Raw genomic sequence first — 23,882 nt, 5'->3', positions numbered from 1 at the left:
GAGGGGGGCCTGTTGCCGTGGTTCCCAAATGTCTTTGCCAGAGGCGGAATTGCCCCACACTTGCCGGGTCTGGGCTCAGTAATCTGCTCGGGTTTGCTCTCAGGAGCTTTTGTTCCCTGCCAGCTTTCTGTACAGCTTTGGAGGATGACAGTAAAAACGGTGGCCTCCTAATCTCCACCTTAGAGGAGCCGAGAACTCAGGGCCCCACTCCTCAGTGAGCCCCCAGAGATAAGCAGTCAATCACTCCCGTCTCCCTGGACTCTGGCCTCACTCCCTCCTCACCTGGCCTGTGACCCAGCATTTCTATCTCTGGCACATGACCCCGTTTGGAGTCTCCAAACCCAGCAGATTCCTGCAGTGTGCTCCCGCACCACTCCTCCCTGGGGAGGAAGGGGAGTCTCCCCAGATATGCCGCTTTTTGGGTCCCTGCTGGAAGAGCAGAGGCCTGACTTCCCGTGGATCTGACAGCAACCCCGACCTGACAGCCCACTCCTGGCTCCGTCTCTTCAGCTGGCTTCCCTGCTCCGATCCCTGGGAGCTCTGCCACACTCAGGCACCCTCGGTCTTTCTGTGACCCCAAGGGTCCTGAGACCACACTGTCCCGCGAGGGTTTCGCCCCCGCTTAGCCACTGGAGCAACGTCCCTCAGCGGAGCTGACTTCTAAAAGTTCTGATTTTGTGCTCTGCTGGTCTATCACTTGCCAGTGGTCACTTTTCTGTTCAGAGAGTTGCTGCTAGTTTCTTCAATCTCCTATTGAGTTTGTAGGTGTTCAGAATGGTTTGATCCCTATCTAGCTGAATTCCTGGGACCAGATGAAATTTAGGTCTCCTAGTCCTCCGCCATCTTGCTCCTCCTCCAGAACATTTCTTTAAGACTTCTAACAAATTCCTACTTTTCTCTAGTTCTCTTATTTCCATGTGGAGGTTTATAAAAAGATCTCATTTTAAAGATAATTATTAAAGTCATCTTATGACATCTACAGTAAATTTTAATTTGGCAAGAAAGAACAAATATATTTAAGCCCACTGTTTTAAAAAAATGTGGTATTTTTCAACTATTATTGATCCACTTAATTGTTTTCAATCTTTATTTTTTAATTTATTTTAATTTTTTGTGATTTAGAATGAATTTATTTAATATCTACTTGTGTTGAACACCCATTAAGTACCAGGCACTGTGATACATGTGTGTACAAGGCACCTTCTAACCTCGTGATGTTTACAGACCTGGACATTTAGCTGATGTCACTTTCAGAAACACTGCTTTAAGGTTTTTAATTCTCCCAGAATAAAAGTAGCTTTCTCAAGAATTACCACTAAAGAATACCAAGGACTTTATCTTTTGAGTTTTTAAATTAGGGTCCAATTGCACTTTCATAAATGCTTGATTTCAGGCCTCAGGTTCTGAATTCATTTTTTCCTGGGAAATGAAACATGACTGAATTGTCACTCGAACAGAAAACCTGATCCTTTGGTTCCTTCTTACTGAAAGCAGAAGAGGTTAAATAATATCATATTTCATCATGTTTTCCTTTGGATATCATTTAATCTTCTTCCTTCAGTCATCTCTGTGAAATCCTTAAATTATTATTGCTTATTTATCATTCTCTTATTTTGAGTACAAATTCTAAATAATTAACTTGGTTTTTTAAAGTTATTTTTGAGATCTTTTGCTAAATTTCAATGAGATGAGAGAGAGCAAACCTACATGAGCAAAAAGTGGTATTCACTAATTTTAAATAATTGAAGTAAATATAATCTGAATTAGTTCCACACAAGTTTAAGTCACAGCTTTTGTTTTAAAATATGTGGTTTAATTCATGTTAACTGAGGTTGATAACAAATGATGTATTAACAAATTTCCAAATAAAGATACCATTCAGCTTGCTTTAATAAGCAAGTATTTAAAAATGTTGATCTTAGTTCAAACAAAAGGAGATTGATAAAATGATTTTAACAGTTATTGAAAATTTGCTTTCTTAGGCAGCCTAACCACTCTTTTCCACAAGTTATCAGCTTTTTGTTTTTGTTTAAATAAACACAGTAGTAAACTAAAGATGCCAATTCTTGGCTACTCTTCCCATTGAGGACTTCTCTCTGTAGGAAATGAGCCTGCATGTGAGGAATCCAGCTACATTGAAATGATGTGTGTTCCTGTAACAAGTACCTAAAAATATGGAAGTGGCTTTGGAGTGGGAGAGTGGGAGTAAGCTGGGGGAATTTTGAGAAGCATAATAGTAAAAGCCTAGATTGCCCTGAACAGACTGTAAAAAAGAAATATGTTGACTAAAGTGTTGCTAGGGAAAGCTCAGAAGAAAGTGAAGAAAATGCTACTGGAAATAATAGGAAACAGGATCCTTGTTATAAAGATTCAGAATGCTTAGCAAATTGTGCCCTGGAGTTATATGAAAAGCAGACCTTGTAAGTAATGAATATGATTTTCAAAATGTTGAATATACTGCATATAGTAAAATGGGGGGGGATAAATTGAGGGAAAATCTGCTAAACAAAAATGACCCAGAACTTGATGATTTGGAAAATTATGTAATATATGGTAAATGGGACTGCAGATGTAACTCAGATTATTGTATTAGTTTCCTAGGGTTGGTGTGACAAATTATAATAAACTTGGTAACTTAAAACAATAAAAATTTATTCTCTCGGACTTCTGGAAGCTAGAAGTCTGAAGTAAAGATTTTGGCAGAAACCTGCAGCCTCCGAAAGTCTCTAGAGAAGAATCCTTTCTTGTCTCTTCCTAGGTTCTGGTGGTTCCTGGCAATCCTTGGTATTCTTTGGCTTGCAGCTATATTCATCCAATTTCTGCCTTCATTATCACACAACCTTCTCCTCTTTATGTCTGTCTGCTTCTGTATCTCCTCCACTCTTCCCCACCAGTTATACTGGAATTAGAGCCCACCCTAATTCAGTATGACCTCCTTTTAACTTTACTAATTATGTCTGCAAAAGCCTTATTTCCAAATAAGGTCACATTCTGAAGGTCTGGGTGGACATGACATTTGGAGCGATACAATTCATTTTAGTACAGTTACTAATCAGTTGACCTTAAAATAGGGAGATGATCCTGGATTATCTGGGTAGGCCCAGTGTAATCACAGAAACCCATAAAAGTAGAGCTTACTCTCAGGTGAGAACAGGAGACAAAGTGAGAGAGACTCAGCAGATGGGAAAGTTGGAGATTCCAAGTGCCTTTGCTAGCATAGGGACACTGGAAGGCGTAAGAAGGAAATGTACCCTTCTCCCCTAGAGCCTCCAAATAAGAATTCAGGCCAACTGACACCTTGATTTTGGCCTTGTAAGATGTAGCATAGTTCTGATAGAGCCTGTCTAGAAGTTTGACTTACAGAACAGTGAGATAATAAGTGCATGTGGTTTATACTGCTAAATTTGTGAGATTTGTTATGGTAGCAATAGAAAATTAATACACTCTTCTTCACAGAATTATTATTTTTAAAATAAACAATGCACTAGATTAAAGACGGCAACACATTCTGTGTTATTCTTCTCATTGAGAAACTGCCAGTGGGATACTCATAGCTGAGCCTTCCTGAATTTCTGACTTTAAAAATCCCAAGCAAAGGTAATAAGTTGTTTAGCCCACTAAATTTTGGGTTTGTTATGCTGTAACAGATAAATGAAACAAACTCTATTTTCAGGCAACTAATAATTATCTGAGGATATACTCATGGTCTGTACTATACTTTTATATAACATAAGTCATCGATGTCTGTTTTGCTCTTTCTTAGAGGTCTACATTATTTGAGTTTACTAAAATTAGCTCTCACTTATATAAATCTCTTTATCTAATACTGTTAGGAGAGAATTCTTCATAATTCTGGCACTTTTGCAAATCTTCTGAGTAAAATATACCAAAAGAATAACTGCAAAACAGGCAGCTTTTGATGTTAAAAGTAGTATCTCCCTAAAGACAGAAACAATGGGAATATTTTGAGCCATGAGACCTTATTCTTCTCTCCCTAGAAACATTTGCTTACTTTCCAAAGGAAAAGATTTAAAGAAACTTCCTCCTTTTCGCTGGAAGAGATATGCTTAATATGTAATTTCTCTGAAGAGAAGGATGGATAGAAGTGCTAGCTGTCCTATAGAAACTCTGAGTCTTCTAAGTTCAGGTTTTCTCTTCTGGGCTACATGCAACCTACTGCACATTTAGGGTAGTATCTGGCTCTCATCATGTTGCCCCATGGGGCTTGAGGCTTGGGGAGTCCACACAAAGGTATTGTTCTAGCTACTGCATTTTGCCATGAGTAATAAACTGCATGCCTGTCTGGTCCTGGAAGCCTCATGTCATCTGTCAGAAATGTGCAGGCTAACTTGTTAGCTTACAGGAAGAGTAACATACCTTTCACAGTTTTTGATTTAATGCCAACATAACCAGGATTACCATCATTAAGTCAATATATTTTTAACTGTACTACCCTTATCCATGCTGACCCCCATTAAATCCATTGTCCTCACAGTAGAGTAAGTGAAAACAAAATAAAACAGACTAAAATTTTCAACATCTTGTTTAATATTTTTCATAATGAATTCCATGATCCTGAACTATATTATGCAGTTACCACCTCTACCTGCCTGTCAAAGATCATATTATGGTCTACTTCTCCTCATCTTCCATGCAGATCATCACATGGATGTTTTTTCAGTTCTTAGTGTACAGAATGCCCCTGCCACCATCCAAGATGAAATCCTTTCATAAGCTGATATACTTTGAAATATTCCCTCTTCCTCTCCCTTTTTATTTAATTTTACTCATCAAAAACTTCTTCACTTCTTCTCATCATTATTTATGTTCTCCATCCTTCTTCAGGAAAGCATTACTAATCCTTGAAAAAGTATGCAGACTTTCATTATTTGTTCTCACTACTTCATATCCTTTTTAGAACTTACCATGGTTATAAGTTTATATTTAATTCTGTGATTATTTGATACCTGTCTTTCTGCAGTAGACACTATCAAAGCCAGTGCATTCTTCTTATGACTATTTAACTCTTACTTCTGCCAAAAACTTGACCCATATTATTTGCTTTACATAAGGCTGTTGAGTGAATGAATAAATTAATGAATGGCAATTCTCCCCTAATAATATCAATTAGAACTTCTATTTATGTCCATAATGAAGTAGATGAAAAATACAAAATACAAACAGATGCAAGGTATCAATATAAGAGAAAGGTACAGCAAAATATTTACCTTGTCACCATACTTTTTATTAGATATTAGGTAAAGTGATCAGAAAATGACAAAGAAAAATATCAATAAAATATTCCTTGATATCCTAACTCTATACTCTATCAGGACTTCCAGAATAGGCCTCCTCTACCAGTGAATGCCAACAAACATATAAACAATAACAAAACAACATGAATATCACAAGGCAAAGTATCAGAAGAACTTCGTTCAAATTTGTCCTGCAAGCTCTGTGATTTGATCTTCAAGCCTCTTTCTCTTTATGCCTCTATTTTCTTATTTATAGTGTGGGTAGTAATCCCTTTACAAATTTATAATAAGAATCAAGTTATATAGTATATACTAATGTTACAAATATAGTGCCTCATGCCCACCAGGTATTCAGTAAGAGTTCATAAGTATAAAGTGAAAATTATACAGTATGCGGAGTAATTAGTTCTACCAGAGTTAAGTAAAGAAGCTGTCTCCTAATAGAAGTTGACAGGATTGATAAGGTACAAAAATGTTTCCCCAGTCATGCAGGCTACCTCTCTAGGGTATTGGAAGCCAGTATGCTATCTGCCCCAGTTTCTTGATCTCTACAGTGGAAATCAATGACTGACACTAACACATTCTTCTAAGTTCAACTCTATTGTGTTGAACTTTATAATCTCTTCTATTTCATGAGAAATTTACTTTCTAACAGAGACCCAGTAGCATTATTTTTAGAAGGCAACATTTAAATAGTACACGATTTTCAAGACATTATTATATTCTTGTATAGGACTTTGACATTGTAGCTAACTTTTTGAAAATCTTCTACTTTGGATTAGGCTTGGGCCTTTGAGTTACCTGAGAACTGTCTACAATCAGAGTTGACAGAATATTAGATCAAATGAAGACATGTTTTAATCCAGTTTAATTTCTTTTTTTTAAATTTTTAATTTGTTTCTTTAAGATTTTTTATTTACTTGAGAGAGAGAGAGCATGCAAGCACAAGCTGGGGGAGGGGCAGAGGGAAAGAGAGAAGCAGGCTCCCCACTGAGCAAGTAGCCTGATGTTGCTGGGCTCTATCTCAGGACCCTGAGATCATGACCCAAGTGAAAGGCAGATGCTTAACCAACTGAGCCACCCAGGCACCCTATCTTTTTTTAAGATTTTTTTTTTATTTGAGAGAGAGAAAGAGAGAGAGCACATGTGTGAGCAGGGGGAGGAGCAGAGGGAGAGGGACAAGCAGACTCTGTGCTGAGTGTGGAGTCCTATGTAGGGCTGGATCTCATGACTCTGAGATCATGACCTGAGTCAAAATCAAGAGTCAGACACTTAACTGACTGAGCCACCCAGGCATCCCTCAAGTTTAGTTTCTTATGATTCAATTCTGTAAGATTTATGTCACATTTGCCCAAATGAAGGAGCTCTACTATAATATTTTTATTTCATTTGTTTACTTCCTTCATTTTCTGCTATTGTCATATGTCTTGCCAATGTGTAATTATTTTGTTTGAATATAGTTTATAAAAATGTACATGCATGCCATGAAAACACACACAACTTAGGAATAAAACATGAACTGAATTTAAAAGACAGATGCCTTAAAAATATTTTCTAAAGGTAGCAGGAAATATCAACAGAAAATGAATTAATATCTTTATAATTTTGATGAATAATAAAATTTCCCAATATTATTTGATGTTGTACTCACTTATTTTGGGTCATATCCTGAATCATTGAATCCAGATTTCAGAAAGCATTAATAGACAAAGAAAAATCTTCAAATAGTTACAGAATATCTCCTTATCAATCTATGCTTTCTATTTAATCACATAAAAATTGAAGTTTTAGTTAATAGAAAATAACACACTCATATAATAATTTTCATATATTTGCATAGTTATAAAATAAAAAATACCATACTACCATTCTTCATATTTACATTCAAATTGTTGTCTGAAGACTTCTAAGGGAAATATTTATTTATCAACACCAATATAATAAAAAATTTGAAACTTCAGGACAGAATGAAAAGTTTCAGAAGGTAATAAATTAGCCAGCAACAATATGCATACTTCACCATCCACCTACATCCCTTTTCTTTGCATCAATACTTGCAGAAATTAAAAAAATGACAGCTATGATATTGTGAGTATTGTGATGGATGACAATTAGAAATTAAGACTGAGAAAATGAGTACAACTAAATCAAAGAAATCTGTCATGTTTTTAGAAACTAATACCTCACATTCAACTTCTGTCCACTTCTCTTTGCTGACTACTGAAATAATGGGTGTCTGTCAAATTCTGTCCATGGTTTTTATCTATTTCAGCTTCTACCACTCTCAGCTGGTGTTCGCATGTGCTCAATGACCTCCTCCCACATGTTGATGATGCTTAAATCTTCCTTTCTAAATCAGTCATGCCTTGAGCTTGAGCTGTTCCTTTCTAAAATCCTATTGGAAATCTCTCTATAAAACATCTCAGACATACCTCAAAGTCAATATATCAAACAGTGTTCTCATTAGCTCTCTCCTTCCTCAATAGTTACCTTCCTTTTTGTGCCCTCTTTTTTATGACTAGCATCATCTGTCAACCATTTGATCTAAAAAGCAGAAAGTTTTATTGAATTCTGTCTCTCCTTTATTAGCTCCATAACCGATTTTTCTTTAATGTTTGACAAATGGGCAATTGACTATCAATTATACAATTCAGTAATTCATTTAATAAATATGCATCAATCACATACCAAATTTCAGGTGTTGTTCTACATTCTGGAGTTATAACTCATGAGTTTGTATTTTAGTGGGGGCAAAGAGACAGTAAACCAATAAGTAACAGAATTAAAATCTGTAATACATTAGAAGATTCTTCCTATAATATATTCTTGAGTGTTTTGTAAAATCCAGCTTGAAGAGAGCAACCATGATATTTTCTGCAAAGAGGATGGTGCTGTGAGAGCAAATAATAGGGAGATTGATGTACTTTTTAGGGGATCAAGAAGATGTGCCCAAAAAAGTCATGAAGGAATCCATAATGATGAAGAGGATGTGAAGAGATTTTAGATGAGTATAAGTTCAATCACTGAAGATAGATACCCATGCAGAGTATCATGAAAATGTGTGTGTGTGTGTGTGTGTGTGTGTGTGTGTGTTTGTAATTTCATGCAGTTGTTCTGTAAGGTGAATAGATTTACATATTTTTGAATGCTTCATTGAGTCAATCACAAGGGAGTTTTAATTGTACAAGTGGAAAACCCTAATTTTTAGTCAAAACCACAATAACCTAAAAGTAGGGCAAGAACAGATAATTTCTGAAAAATGATTTTTTTAAATTCTAAACTGCCATTTCTAAGATTTTAAGTTAAATCACACACACACACACACACACACACACACACACACACACACACACTTTTTTCCTATCTGGTATTACTTACAATTCTGCTTCTGAAATAAGATCTTACCCTAAGGCTTTCTTTTTAAATAATAGTTATGTTCCTGGCCTGTCCATCCATTGGTCTGCCTGTCTATTGTATTAAAGGCCTGGATGAATTTATTTATAGCCATAATCTTTTCTTTGGGTAATAGCTAAAGCTAATGGTTTATCATCTGTACAACCCCGACAGTCTATCTTCCCTGATTCCTGAGGGTGGCTATCCCCTCCACCTCATCACTCCGTTAGATCTCTGAACAGACATCATCCTTAAAATCCCATTTGTACCATTTGGATCAGGTCAGGAAGAGTAATAGCTCTAATCTTCTTGGAGTGATACTATTAATCTTGAGCAGGTGAGCTCCAAGGTACTTTCTCTAACCTACACATTTAGAAAGCAGAAGCTTTAGGGCTGTAATGAATAAAGCTAAAATGGAAGCCTGCAGCATAAGGGGAAATGATTGTAAGATTAAGCTGTCCTTTAGGTTTGTACTTAAACCTTGTTTACTCTGTTAAATCAAGAGCTTTGAAAAAACTAAAGAGAAATACTAAATGGCTTCCCATGTGAAGTAACTCAGAATATTATTCTATTATTAAAGTCCTTTTTTAATGGAGACTATACAAAAATCATAGATTCAACTTAAGTAGTTTAATATTCAAATTGCAACATCTTTCTGAAGTATCTGTTTTTAATCTGTTCATAAACCTGTTTCTATAACTGACCAATAACATTTACAAGCCAAAAAAATATAAGTGAACTCCTATTTTCCCTCTCTCCCCTTCTATTCAAAAACCTCATGTTTGCTGATCTAAATCCATTTCTTCTACATATAACAGAAAGGAGTGTGTCCTTTCTCTGTTATATACACCTGGCTCTCCCATTTTCACTTGATAGTAACTCAGATTTTTTCTTTGACTTTGTACATTTAATATTTTCTCTTCAAATATCAGTTTTTATTTTTCAAATCCTATCTCCAACTTTGCTAAAAAATCTTTATTTTTCAATCACCTTTCACTGAGTTGTAAGAGGATACAATGCTGAAGCAGATCCAGGTAAATAGGGTGTTGTTACAATGTTTAAAAGTTTCAAAGTACTTCTTAAGAGGGCACATTCTGCATGGAGCACTGGGTGTTATATGCAAACAATGATTCATGGAACACTACATCAAAAACTAATGATGTAATGTATGGTGATTAACATAACATAATAATAAAAAAGAGATCAAGGTACTTCTTTTGACTGGGTTTGTATATGCTTAAAAGTAATTGAAAATGAATTGTTTTACCTTGCCTTTTCTTTTCTTTCCATTGAAATGTCACAAAGCTATTTTGCTCACTGACAGAAATATATTTGTATAGTGTTCCCATGATTCATTAATCTCACTATCAGGTTTCCATATTTTATTAGCCATGGTTATTATATGTATTTTGTAAACTGTAAACAACAACCTCAAAACTTAAATCCCTCTTTTTTTAAAAGATTTTATTTATTTATTTGAGAGGGAGAGAATGAGAGATAGAGGGCATGAGAGGGAAGAGGGTCAGAGGGAGAAGCGGACTCCCTGCTGAGCAGGGAGCCCGATGCGGGACTCGATCCCGGGACTCCAGGATCATGACTTGGGCCGAAGGCAGTTGCTTAACCACCTGAGCCTCCCAGGCACCCAAATCCCTCTTTTTGTTAGGTACAAGTATCATAGATAATCTTAAGAAATGAGAGCATCATAGATAATCTTAAATTATGGAAGAATCTAATATGTGCCACCTAATACTAATTATAATGACCATGAGCAATTTAACTATTCTCTCTGTGTCTTAGTTTTCTCAACTGTAAAATATTAACATGTATCTTTTTTTAGTATGGTTGACACACAATGTTACATTACTTTCAGGTGTACAGCATAGCTAACACATATCTTTTAGGAAACAATACAACCCATTATGTTACAGGCATTGCTTTTAAAGCTCACATTAATCATCCTATTAACTCTATCAGCACCATTTTACCTATAAGGAAACTAAGACACAGAGAAGTTAAGTAATTTTCCAAAATTATAAAGATATTAAGCCATAAAGCCAATATTCAAACTTGACTGGGTCAAGTGTCAACTATAACATAATGCTGGTTTTGCTCTATCACATAAGGTTTTACAGAGATAAAGGAATTCACAAAATGGTTCTTACAACATTGAAAGGGTCTTTATAGTATGAGCTATTATAATGCTGGTCATAATTACTGTAACATTCTTATTTAATCAATAGTTTTCTCATACCTACTCTGTGTCAGGCATTATGCCAGTTATTTTTCACTATTATTATTAGTATTAGTATTGCTACATTTTGCAGAGAAAAATTTGAAGGTTCTGATAATTTAAATTGCTCTAATACAAATAACAGATGGCAGATCTATAAAAGGAATTTTTATTAAAAGAATGCAGGTTTAAAAGTTCAGGGCTGGATTTATCTAATAACTTTAACATTGACCATGAGTGAAGCTAATTAGTTTTAATTAGTTTAGAAACATTATAACACAGTTTCTGAATCCTCACAGCAGAAAAGTGGTATGATTAAAGCAAAGGGAGTCCAGGAAGACCATAAAAAAAGTAGACATTTTTTCCCAGAAAAGTTAAGCCATAGAGATTATAAAAAAAGAAACTGGTCAGAATTACTATCATAAATATTTTCTTAAATGTATGATTTATGCAATTGCTACATGTGCTGCAGCAAAGAAAACTTAAAATGACCCAAAGAAAGGAGGAAACACAGGATAAAATAAGGCAATCATTTATACCTCAAACTGTTAATATGATGAATTATATAAATAACTTCTAATACTAAAACTAGTTTTCTTTCTTGGGATAACCCAAGTTGTCCATGATGTTTTATATTTTTTTTATAAGTTGCAAAGCTAATTTCCTCTAAAACATATGCAGCAGGACAAAAGACCAAGAACAGCGAAGGCACTAAAGGGAGAATAAAATATGGAAGTATTTTCTAGTAAAATTAAAAAAGTATTACCATACCCTATTAAGACAGTATAACATTTGCATAGAGATACTAAATCAACCAATGAAACTAAAGAATAGAAAAAATAGAGACATATACATGGGCAAAAAAGGCATCTGAGTTCTGTTGGAAATGTATGTCTCATTTAATTATTATTGGGAAACTATTGTATGGAAAATTTTATCTTATTTTACACTATAAAATACATTTCTAATGAATCACACAAAAGTGAAAAATAGATCTTCACAATGGGGTAGCCAGGTGATAAGTATTAAGAAAGGCACGTGTTGTGTGAGCACACGGTATTATACACAACTAATGAATTATTGAACACTACATCAGAAACTAATGAGGGACTATATGTTGGCTAACTGAATATAATAAAAAAATTAGAAATGATTAAATAAGAATGTTATTTTAGAGTAGATAAGTCTTTAGATACATTAAGGAAATATATTTAAGAAAATGTAGATAAATTGAATTAGATTAAAAATAAGAAAAAGTATCAAAAAACACTCTAAGAGAAAAATACAAGTCACAAAGAAGATTTTTGTGGAGCATTTTGTTATACTTCTTTAGCTCGTTGGTACATAAGTATTTGCATTGTTCTTAAATATTTTATACTACAAACAAAATATTTAAGATATGCCAAAATTACTTTATTTTCATATTTTAAGCAACTCTGATGTTAACTGATTAACATGTTCCGTTAATATAAATATTATTATTTCTCTATTTTTTTAGTGAATATATTTTCATGATTCCACTCTGGAAAATTTACCAAAACATCACATATTTTTCTATTCTGCATGAAAATAATGACTTTTCTGTTTGGGCTATTTAGCGATGATCACATGTATTTTTTGAATAAATAATAATCATCTAAAAAGCATGATTTTAAATTAATTGCAATAATAACATATATAGGATGTCTATCAAAATCTATTTCTAATCCATTCTTCCTAGATCAATAAAGTAAAAATCAAACATTTAAAATTACACACAACTGATAAATGATAGAAAAGTTTCATAAATTGTCCAAATATAAGCAACTTATTCTTGTGTGTTTTCATTACCCATTGCTTCTTATTATTTTTTAATTATATAAAATTTCTTCTCTCATTTATATTTATTTATATCAATCTGATGTATTTTTGTCTTCTGTATTTCAAGACTCTAAATCAGGTTAGGCCATAACACAACATATTATCATGTTAGTATATAAAAGTTTACATTGGCAAGAAATAAATTTTTAGAAATATTCTTTGTTAAAATGTGATTTATTTTAAAAAATGGGTTCTACATCTGAAGTCAAATATTTTCTCTCTTCCTTATTGTGTTATGAAAAAATCATTGATCTTCAATGTTCTCATTTGTTAAATGGGATTATATATCCCCCTAATGAATTCTTCAAAATAATCTAGTGAAATATGCCATGGAGAAGTACAAATTGATGGTCAGTGTGTGAACAATTTCAGGAGGCAATAATATGGGCAAATGCTTCAATCTTTTTACAAGTAAAATCTTATAGGTATGTAGCAAGCATGTCTTATGCTTTAATAATAGTTTATTATTTTATTTAAATACATGTCTCAAAGGAAATGGCATGATTAATTGGAAGATTTTAGTGACAAGCGTTTGTCAAACAAGCATAAATTTTTCTGGATTTGCTGGGCCAGTCAAGCTCAGATTGACAAGGCTAAGCTCAAATTCACTAAATCTCTTGACAATGGAAGACACTGACAGTATTGCATAGATACTTTTTTGAATCTAGACATAGAGTATGTGATTCTGTCTTAGGTAGAGATCTTACATATTTTGTACATGTGTATTCAGCAAGAACTACAGCTAAGTGAAATTATCAAAGAAATCCTAAGTTATCCAGCAGAATGTCATTGACTTAGTGTAATTGTTCTTCATTGTGTCAATAGTGTACTTTGGGGGACTAGCAAGGCTATGTGGTTATAACCACAGGATCAAAAAAATTCATACTGCTCTAAACAGTTTAATCATTAGAGTTATAAAAGGAAATGATATAAAACAGACCATATTATCTAGGAGGTAAAATCTCATTTAAGACACTTTGTCCAAGGTAAAAAATCAAGATAAGTAACAATATCTATCAGCCTAAAAGTAGATTTATCTTAAAATGTATATTTTCCGTGTTTAGATAGCTTTTATTCTTGCATTTTGGGAAAACACTTGTATGCTCTTAGAGGAAACAAAAATGAGTCATTAAAAAATGGGATATAATTCTAGATGAAGGATACTTTTAAAGGCAGTTTCAAGGGTGCCTGAGTGGCTCAGACAGTTAAGCATCTGCCTTCAGCTCAGGTCATGATCTCAGGGCCCTGAGATCTAGCCCCACATCCAGCTCCCTGATTTGTGGAGAGCCTGCTTCTCCCTCTCCCTCTGCCTGCCTCTCCCCCTGCTTGTGCTCTCTCTCTCTCTCTCTCTCTGTCAAATAAACAAATAAAATCAAAAAATAAATAAATAAAGGCAGTTTCACCACATTCATTCTAATGTGATTACAAAAGATTATCAAATGGGTACATACAATGCTGGTAAGAGTATTATGACATGAGTATTTTCATTCAATTCTGACAGCATCATGAAAGGCTGTGAAAAGCTTTGTAAATATTCGTTATCTAAATTGGATATATTTCAACATCAATTTGAAATTCAAAAAATATGATTCCTAAAGATGTTAACATAATATTAATATAGAAAAAAATAACCTAAATGTCTACATATGAGAGAAAGGTTATGCCAATTTTTTGCATATATGTTAGAATATCATGTATCAATCAAAATGTCTTCATATTATATAGAAGGTAGGAATAATAATATTGGGTTTACTGCATAATCTTAACCATGTAGTACATGCACACGGTATCTGGAAATAAATTTAAAATAGTTTCCAAAAAAGCTGCCACTGTATATAGAAGATGAGCAGTATTCAATTTCTTCTTAAACTTATTGGTCCTCTAAGTTTACTACAATAAACAAAGGTTTACAATCAGGAAAAAAAAATAACTGTAACAAAAAATCTGTACACCTTTATTTCTTCCCCATATTAAGTTACAGAGCCCACGAATAAAGTCAGGAATCAGTCTTTATTTCTCTCTTTCCTTGAAACCCCGTACCTAACCCCATAGTAAATTCTACAGTCTCCATCTTTAAACTGTACTGCTAATACAACTACTCTCTTCACCTCCAGTGCTGTTTTGCAGTCCAATCCACCTTTCTCTCAAGGCAGTACACTCTTTGGTCTCCCTGTTTTGAGTTTGTCCACATCTAATCTTTTCTCTACACAGGAGTCAGAACTATCTAGTAGTATTGACAGAATAATGATACTCCCTTCATTAAAATTCTATAATTCCTTCTTTAAAAATCAAAGCTTTTTATTGTGGTCTGGAATGTCCTGTGGAATATGAATCCAGCCTACTTTTCCTGTCATCGTATCATTACAGACTTCCTCTCACATACTACTGTTTGGTCCTGCCAGCCTTCTCTATGTTCCTAATATATTATCATCCTTTTCCACTTCAATGCCATGTATCCTTTCTACCAAGAAATTCCATCTCCTGGCTGGCTTTTGGGGGCAACCATGAAAATTCATCTGTCAGATAGCCAACTATGGAGAATTAAATTTATATTGGCCTCAGCTACTGTTCCCTGAAATCCATCTCTGGGTTTCCACCAAAGTCCATACTTCCCACAGGCAGGTCCTGGTCAAAAGATGGACATGGTAATGACACTAAGGCAGACTCCTCCCTAGGAGGCACAGTAATCATCTGATGAATGACTTTGGTTCTAGGACTCCACTTAGCCTGGCCAAACTTTTCTTAGGTTGCAAGGAGAGCAGAACAATTTCACTTTCAACTGTCCCTTCCTCTCTCTTTGACTCAGGATCATACCTGTAAGGCAGTCCTAGGGCTTTTCCAGACTTATCCAGATTTGTCCCAATTTTTCACAGATTTTCTCTAAGAACATTCTTAAAAATTTAAGATCATCAGAACATCTGCTTCTTAGAGAATGCAGACACACTGAATCTCTCCTTCATGTCTTAATTTCTTTTCAGACAGAAACTACCTAACATATAACATCACCAGTCACTCTGTGTCTTTTTTGTTTTCTTGTTTATTATTTTTTAAAATAGCATTTTTCAAAATACAATATTTATTTTTCTATTGAATTCTCCACCACTACAATTTCAGCTCCATGAGAACAGGAAGTTTTTTCATCTCACACACCAATATATCTTTTTAGTATCTGAGACATAGTAGTCACTCAATAAATATTTGTGTTTTTAAGAGTTTATTTGAGAGAGAGAGAGAGAGCACAAGCAGAGGGAGCTACAGGCAGAGGAAGAAGCAAGCTCCCTTCTGAGCAGGAGCCTGATGCAGAACTTGATCCCAGGACCCTGGGATCATGACCTGAGCTGAAGGCAGACACTTAACCGACTGAGCCACCCAGGTGTCTCAATAAATATTTGTTAAGCTAATTTATTCCAAATGCATAACTAATCTGTAACCCAGTCTATAAAATGGACTTAATAAAAAAAAAAAGAAAATGGACTAAATGTAGTTAAAGATTATGTAGCAGTTGACTAGATCAACAAAACATCCGTATCAATTCTGCTATATTCTCAACTTGCTTATATCAACATGGAATTGATCTCATGATACTGATCCATGGGAATGTGTGTGAATGCTTTGGCAGTTTCTAAGCCAACTTTACAAGCTAGAGTTACATCCTGGGAAAATTAAAAATAGGACTTCTCTCAGCCTTCAATTTTCTAACCCACCTGGAACATTTCACACTAATTACCACCACTACTTTCTTCTCTAGAAAAGTGCTTCTCTTATCCTCATTGACTTTATGCTTTCACGTATTCAGTTTTATAAACTTACTGCATTACTGGCTCTATTTCATCTTCTTAATTGGTGTATTTGGCATAGTGAAACGTAGGTTTAGGTATTACTGATGAGGGATAGAAGCAGAAAAATGTTCACTTTTAACCCAGAAGGTTGACCTTATAGCCTGCATAGTTTTAATAAGGATCAAATGTGTGCTGGTTGCTATATTCTTAAAGGGTCTCATGACTGCCTGTAAATCACACTGATAGATACTATCAGTCTGAATGATAACCACCAGAGAAATCTTGTGAAAGTAGTTTTATGAGTAGAGATTCAAAGACATTCATGATCTAATACTCCCTGCAAGGCTCCTTCCCCTTGAGCACTAAGCATATAATCATACTTACAACAAAAAGTGTAGCTCTTTTTGCCCACAGGTCCTGCTCTGTGCTACTTAAACAAACTTTCTAAATTACACAATAAAATGTCTCAAGAATTCTTTCTTGACCATTGTGCTCAACGATCCTGCAACATTTTCTCTCTCAGTTAACTCATCAGTTCTTACAGGTTCCAAGATCATATTTACACAGGTGACTCTGATTTCTAAATTTTATATCCTAACAATATCTCACTCACATCAACTGAATATACATATTTAAATAATGGTTAATATGATTTTTGAATTTATATTTTAATTCAAATTATACTTAATAAATTATTTAATATAAGTATAAAATATATAACATTTTCAGGTTTTTACTATAGAAAGAACCTGAGCTCTTAACAGTTAAAAAGACTACAATAAAAATTATGTGTCTAAAACTCATTAGTTATAGAAATTTGGACAACTTATTCAAAGTTGCCTGAAGTGCTAGTCATTTAAAAAAACGAGGTAATGGGAGCTAACTCATTAAAATGATAATTTCTAGCATGTATTACAAGCTTATTAGTATGTTGTTGTTGATGTTTTAAAAAGGGCAGAGGAGCAAGATGGTGGAGGAGTAGGAGACCTAAATTTTGTCTGGTACCAGGAATTCAACTAGATAGGAATCAAACCATTCTGAACACCTATGAAATAAACAGGAGATCGAAGAAAAGAATAGCAACAACTCTGAACTGAAAAGTGACCAATTTCTGTAAGGTAGGACATGCAGAGAAGTGAATCCAAGGAGATATTCGGGAAAATAGATGGCGGGGGGAGGGAGCCTCCGTCAGCCGGCTATCGGCAAGTAATAGAGCAGCGGAGCACAAAATCGGAACTTTTAGAAGTCTGCTCCACTGAGGGACTTCGCTTCAGTGGCTAAGTAGGGGGTGGAACTCTCGCTGGGACAGTGTAGTCTCAGGACCCTTGGGGTCACAGAAAGACCAGGGGTGCCTGAGTATGGAAGAGCTCCAAAGTATCAGAACAGGGAAGCTGGCTGCAAAGACAGAGCCGAGGAGTGGGCTCTCAGCTCGGGGTTGCCATAAACTGTGATCCATGGCACAGTCGGGCCACCGCTCTTCCAGCAGGGACCCAACAAGCAGCAGATCTGGAGAGACTCCTCTTTCTCCCCCTGGAGGAGCAGAGTGGGAGTGCACCGCACGAATCTGCTGGGTTTGGAGACTCCAAATGGGGTCATGTACCAGAGAGAGAAATGCTCGGTCACAGGCTGGGTGACCATGGAGTGCAGCCATAGACTGGGGAGACGGGACTGACTGACTGACTGCTTTTCTCTGGGGGCGCAATGAGGAGTGGGGCCCCAAGTTCGCACCTCCTCCAGGGCGGAGATTGGGAGGCCACCATTTTCACTCTTGTCCTCCAAAGCTATACCGAAAGCTTGCAGGTGAAAAAAAGCTACTAAGAGCAAACCCGAGCAGATGACTTAGCCTGCCCCCAACAAGGGCAGGGCAATTCCACCTCTGGCAAAGACATTTGAGAATCCTGGCAACAGACCCCTCTCCCAGATCAGCAAGAACAGCCAGCCAAGACCAAGTTTACCAATCAATGAGAATGGCAGAACTCCAGCACTAGGGGAATACAGCACAAAATTCATGGCTTTTTTCCCCAGGATTCTTGAGTATTTCAAAGTTATTTTTTTTAATTTTTTTTCTTTTTTTAAAATTTTTCTTTTTCCCTTTTTCAAGCAACATCTTATCAATCCCTTTTTTAAAAATCATTTCTATTTTTCACTTTTAGAGTCATATTCTATCCCTACATTGTAGTTAACCTTATTTTTGGTATATATATGTAAGTTGTTCTCTCTTTAAAATTTTGGGATACAGTTTCTTTGAACATCCAAAATATACCCTAAATCTCTAGTGTATGGTTTTGTTCTAGTCACCTGCCTGATCACATTCTATCCCCCCTTTTTTAAATTTCTCTTCTTTCTTTTTTCAACCAACTTCTTATCAATTCCTTTTACAAAATCTTTTATAATTTTCATCTTTACAGTCATATTCCATCCCTTCATTGTATTTACCCTTATTTTTGTACATATAGAAGTTTTTCTTTCTTTAAAATTTTGGTGGGCACTTTCTTCTAACAGACCAAAATACGCCCAATCTAGTGTGAGGTACTAATCAATGCACAAGACTGATCATAGTTGATTATATTCTTTTTTTCTTTTTTCTTCTTTTTTTCTTTTTTCACTGTCTTTTCCCCTGGTATCAGGTCTTTTCTGATTTGTCTAGTGTATATTTTTCTGGGGTCATTGTTACCCTGTGAGCATTTTGTTTTCATTCATATGTTCTCCTCTGGAAAAAATGACAAGATGGAAAAACTCACCTCAAAACAAACAAACAAACAAACAAACAAAAACAAGAGGTGGTACCGCCTGCCAGGGACCTAATCAATAAGGACATTAGTAAGATGTAGGAACTAGAGTTCAGAATGACGATTATAGCTGAACCTGAAAAAAGCATGGAAGATACTAGAGAAACCCTTTCTGGAGAAATAAAAGAACTAAAATCTAACCAAGTCAAAATCAAAAAGACCATTAATGAGGTGCTATAAAAAATGGAGGCTCTATATGGTGAAGTGCTGTGAATTGTGCAAGATTGTTGAATCACAGATCTGTACCTCTGAATCAAATAATGCAATATATGTTCAGAAAAAAAAAAAGAAGAAGATAACAGGAGGGGAAGAATGAAGGGGAGTTAATCGGGAGGGGGAGGTGAACAAGGGGGAGACGAATGAGAGACGATGGACTCTGAAAAACAAACTGAGGGTTCTAGAGGGGAGAGGGGTGGAGGAATGGGTTAGCGTAGTGATGGGTATTAAAGAGGGCACCTTCTGCGTGGAGCACTGAGTGTTATGCACAATGAATCATGGAACACTACATCAAAAACTAATGATGTAATGTATGGTGATTAATATAACAATAAAAAACTTAAAGTAAAAAAAAGAATCAATGTACAGATTAAAAAAAATGGAGGCTCTAACTGCTAGGATACATGAGGCAAAAGAGAGAATTAGTGATATAGAAGACCAAATGATGCGGAATAAACAAGCTGAGAAAAAGAGAGATAAACAACTACTGGATCACGAGGGCAGAATTCGAGAGATAAGTGATACCATAAGATGAAACAATATTACAATAACTGGGATCCCAGAAGAAGAAGAAAGAGAGAGAGGGGCAGAAGGTATATTGGAGCAAATTATAGCAGAGAACTTCCCTAATTTGGGGAAGAAAACAGGCATCAAAATCCAGTAGGCACAGAGAACACCCTCAAAATCAATAAAAATAGGTCAACACACCGATATCTAATAGTAAAACCTACAAGTCTCAGAGACAAAGAGAAAACCTGAAAGCAGCTCCAAACAAGAGGTCTGTAACCTACAATGGTAGAAACATTAGATTGGCAATAGACCTAGCCATAGAGACCTGAAAGGCCAGAAAGGACAGGCATGATAAATTTAGAGCACTAAATGATAAAAACATGCAGCCAAGAATACTATATCCAGATAAGGTTGTCAATAAAAATAGAAGGAGAGATAAAAAGCTTCCAGGACAAGCAGGAGAAACAAAAACTAAAAGAACTTGCAAACACGAAACCAGCCCTACAAGAAATATTGAAAGGGGTCCTCTAAGCTAAAAGAGAGCCAAAAAACAAAATAGACCAGAAAGGAACAGAGACAACATACAGTAACAGTCACCTTACAAGCAATACAAAGGCACTAAATTCATATCTTTCAATAGTTAGCCTGAATGTAAAAGGGCTAAATGCCCCAATCAAAAGACACAGGCTATCAGACTGGTAAAAAAAACAAGACCCATCGATATGCTGCCTGCAAGAGACTCATCTTAGAGCCAAAGACACCTCCAGATTGAAAGTCAGGGGGTGGAAAACCATTTACCATGCTAATGGACACCAAAAGAAAGCTGGGGTAGCAATCCTTATATCAGACAAATTAGATTTTAAACCAAAGACTATAATAAGAGATGAGGAAGGACACTATATCTTGCTTAAAGGGTCTATCCAACAAGAAGATCTAACAATTGTAAATATCTATGCCCCTAACATGGGAGCAGCCAATTATATAAGGCAATGAATAACAAAAGCAAAGAAACACATCGACAACAATACAATAATAGTGGGAGAATTTAACACCCCCCTCACTTAAATGGACAGATCATCTAAGCAAAAGATCAATAAGGAAATAAAGACTTTAAATGACACACTAGACCATATGGACTTCATAGATATATTCAGAACATTCCATCCCAAAGTAACAGAATACACATTCTTCTCTAGTGCCCATGGAACATTCTCCAGAATAGATCACATCCTAGGTCACAAATCAGGTCTCAACCACTACCATAAGATTGGAATCATTCCCTGCATATTTTCAGACCACAATGCTTTGAAACTAGAACTCAATCACAAGAGGAAAGTCAGGAAGAACTCAAATACATGGAGGCTAAAGAGCATCCTCCTAAAGAATGAATGGGTCAACCAGGAAATTAAAGAAGTAAAAAAATCATGGAAACAAATGAAAATGAAAACACAACTGTTCAAAATCTTTGGGATGCAGCAAACGCAGTCCTAAGAGGAAAGTATATAGCAATACAAGTCTTTCTCAAGAAACAAGAAAGGTCTCAAATACACAACCAAACCCTACACCTAAAGGAGCTGGATCAAGCACATCAAATAATGCCTAAACCCAGCAGGAGAAGAGAAATAATAAAGATCAGAGCAGAAATCAATGAAACAGAAACAAAAAGAATAGTAGAACAGATCAACGAAACTAGGAGCTGGTTCTATGAAAGAATTAATAAGATTGATAAACCCCGGGCCAGACTTATCAAAAAGAAAAGAGAAAGGACCCAAATCAACAAAATCATGAACGAAAGAGGAGAGATCACAACCAACACCAAAGAACTACAAACAATTACAAGAACATATTATGAGCAACTATTTGCCAGCAAATTAGATAATCTGGAAGAAATGGATGCATTCCTAGAGATGTATAAACTACCAAACTGAACAAGGAAGAAATAGAACACCTGAACAGACCAATAACCACTAAGGAAATTGAAGCAGCAATCAAAAATCTCCCAGCAAACAAAAGCCCAGGACCAGATGGCTTCCTAGGGGAATTCTACGAAACATTTAAAGGAGAATTAATATCATTCTCAATGGGGAAAAACTGAGAGCTTTCCCCCTAAGGTCAGGAATGTGGCAGGGATGTCCACTATCACGACTGCTATTCAAAATAGTATTAGAAGTCCTAGCCACAGCAATCAGACAACAAAAAGAAATAAAGGCATCCGAATCAGCAAAGAAGTCAAACTCTCACTGTTTGCAGATGATATGATACTTTATGTGGAAAACCCAAAAGACTCCACCCCAAAACTGCTAGAACTCATACAGGAATTCAGTAAAGTGGCAGGATATAAAATCAATACAGAGAAATCCATGGCATTCCTATACACCAAAAAGACAGAGCAAAGAGAAATTAAGGGGTCGATCCCATTTACATTTGCACCCAAAACCATAAAATACCTAGCAATAAATCTAACCAAAGAGGCAAAAACTCTGTACTCAGAAAACTATAAAATACTCAGGAAAGAAATTGAGGAAGACACAAAGACATGGAAAAACGTTCCATGCTCATTGATTGGAAGAAAAGATATTGTCAGGATGTCAATGCTACCAAGAGAAATCTGCACATTCAATGCAATCTCTATCAAAATACCATCCACTTTTTTCAAAGAAATGGAGCAAATAATACTAAAATTTGTATGGAACCAGAAAAGACCCTGAATAGCCAGAGGAATGTTGAAAAAGAAAAGCAAAGCTGGCGGCATCACAATTCCAGACTTCAAGTTCTATTACAAAGCTGTCATCATCAAGACAGTATGGTACTGGCACAAAAACAGACACATGGATTAATGGAACAGAATAGAGAGCCCAGAAATGGACCCTCAACTCTATGGTCAACTAATCTTCGACAAAGCAGGAAAGAATGTCCAATGGAAAAAAGACAGTCTCTTCAACATTTGGTGTTGGGAAAATTGGACAGCCACATGCAGAAGAATGAAACTGGACCATTTCCTTACACCACACACAAAAATAGACTCCAAATGGTTGAAAGACCTAAATGTGAGACAGGAGTCCATCAAAATCCTAAAGGAGAACACAGGCAGCAACCTCTTCTACCTCAGCCGCAGCACCTTCTTCCTAGAAACATCACCAAAGATCAGGGAAGCGAGGGCAAAAATGAACTATTGGGACTTCATCAAGATAAAAAGCTTTTGCACAGCAAAGGAAACAGTCAACAAAACCAAAAGAAAACCGAAAGAATGGGAGAAGATATTTGCAAATGACATATCAGAATAAGGGCTAGTATCCAAAGTCTATAAAGAATTTACCAAACTCAACACCCAAGGAACAAATGATCCAATCCAGAAATGGGCAGAAGACATTAACAAATATTTTTCCAAAGAAGACATCCAAATGGCCAACAGACACATGAAAAAGTGGTCAACATCACCTGGAATCAGTGAAATCCAAATCAAAACCTCAATGAGATATCACCTCACACCAGTCAGAATGGCTAAAATTAAAAAGTCAGGAAATGAAAAATGTTGGCGAGGATGCAGAGAAAGGGGAACCCTCCTACACTGTTGGTGGGAATGCAAGCTGGGGCAGCCACTCTGGAAAACAGTATGGATGTTCCTCAAAATTTGAAAACAGAGCTACTGTATGACTCAGCAACTGCACTACTGGGTATTTACCCCAAAGATACAAATGTAGTGATCCAAAGGGTTACATGCACCCCGATGTTTATAGAAGCAATGTCCACAATAGCCGACTATGGAAAGAGCCTACATGTCCATCAACATATGAATGGATAAAGAAGAAGTGGTATATATATACAATGAAATATTATGCAGCCATCAAAA

The 23,882-nt window shown here is 35.7% G+C and overlaps 1 long non-coding RNA gene across 1 annotated transcript in view; it reads left to right on the top strand.

Moving 5' to 3' along the window:
* Positions 1–23,882, top strand: part of LOC141373681 (uncharacterized) — a 714,213-nt gene that overhangs the window by 620 nt on the left and 689,711 nt on the right. The gene's annotated exons all lie outside the window — the stretch shown is intronic.

This window comes from Callorhinus ursinus, unplaced genomic scaffold, assembly GCF_003265705.2.
Source record: "Callorhinus ursinus isolate GAN/ISIS: 27379988/994484 unplaced genomic scaffold, GSC_fseal_2.0 scaffold11, whole genome shotgun sequence".
Classification (NCBI taxonomy): domain Eukaryota; kingdom Metazoa; phylum Chordata; class Mammalia; order Carnivora; family Otariidae; genus Callorhinus; species Callorhinus ursinus.
The sequence above is the reverse complement of the archived record's forward strand: the minus strand, read 5'-3'. Positions and strand labels throughout refer to the sequence as shown.